Here is a 1,526-nt window from a genome sequence, read left to right on the forward strand (position 1 = left end):
TATAAAAAAAACAAATTTGGGGTGCAGAAATAACTTAGATGGCAAAAGAGGTGGTTACGGCCGTCCGAATTTTTTTAAAATTTTTTATAAAATATGAAAAATAAAAATTATGGATAATATGAAAAATTTTAGATATAATTGATCAAATTGTAAAAATTTAAAACTTTAAGGGTGAATTAAAAAATTAAAATTTTAGTATTCAAATTGAAAAACACTATCAATTTTAGGGACTAAACTGTTTCGATAAATAATAATCGGAAATCTGGCAAACGATGCCACTGTCTTTGGCGTGGGTTCTCCGAGAAAGTTGTTGAACAGAGTGATTGGATGTCTTTCAATCCAACTTAATTGTTCTGCAGCAACTGAAATAGCACTGTTGGGCCGATCTAGGCATGAGCTAGTGAGCACCCAAAATATGGGCCACCTGCACAGGCCCAGGAAGATAAAAGTGAGGGCAATCCAAAATTATTGGCCAGCGATAGGGCCTACAAGTTACACGTCTCTCTCTCTTCCAAGACAATTTAAAAAATGGTTAAATACTCCATACCTTTTTAGGATTTTTCAACTTTATTTTTCTTCCATGTGGTTTCATTTTTATTACAGGAGGTCCCTATGATTTTGATAAATGACCAAATTAGTTTATCCGTTAGTTGACCGTTAGAACTGACACGTAGACCAATTAAACGTCGACACGTGGCACATATTTAATTTTTAATTTTTTTTTTAAAAAAAAATTAAATGTGTGCCACGTGTCGACGTCTAATTGGTCCACGTGTCAGTCCTAACGGTCAACTAACGGATGGACTAATTTGGTCACTTATCAAAACCATATAGACCTCCTGTGATAAAAATGAAACTACAAGGGAGAAAAAATAAAGTTAGAAAACCCTAGGGAGGTATAGAGTATTTAACCCTTTAAAAAATGAGGGCTACAGATTTTATTATGAAGATCTTGCCACAAACGGGTCACTCATGGCCCAATACTGGAGTTGAATATCCAACTATCAAAGTAAATCGGGTCATGCAATGTTTTGCGTGAAAATATTGGTATCAACCCTCAAATATTCCAAGATGGTAATCGGGAATGTTAAATATATCGAAGAGTAGAACAAGAAGAGAGAGAGGGGAAGCATATAATGAACTACATTGTATATTCTCTTCTATGTTGTGAAATGTTTACATGGTTCTTTATTTATATATAAAAAGAGAGAAGAAGTAGTGGACAAGAAACCCTAGACTAAACCCTAAAATATATAAAGAAAAATAATAAAGTAGAATAATATCAAATATTCTAACAAGGAAGAATAAGCTGCCCCACCCCCCGCAGATAAAACCTAATTTTTGAACAGGTCATCATCAATATCCCCCACTTCTAGCTAGTTTGAAAGATAAAACCTAGTTTTTGAACAGGTCATAAGTGGCGGAGACATGCACATGTCAGCCAGAGGTGGCCGTGCCCCCCTCCCCCCAAGAAATTTTTTTTGAAAAAAAATTAAATAAGATCAACATTAATTTATTGAGAAATT

This window comes from Corylus avellana, chromosome ca11 (assembly GCF_901000735.1).
Source record: "Corylus avellana chromosome ca11, CavTom2PMs-1.0".
NCBI classification, from domain to species: Eukaryota; Viridiplantae; Streptophyta; class Magnoliopsida; order Fagales; family Betulaceae; genus Corylus; species Corylus avellana.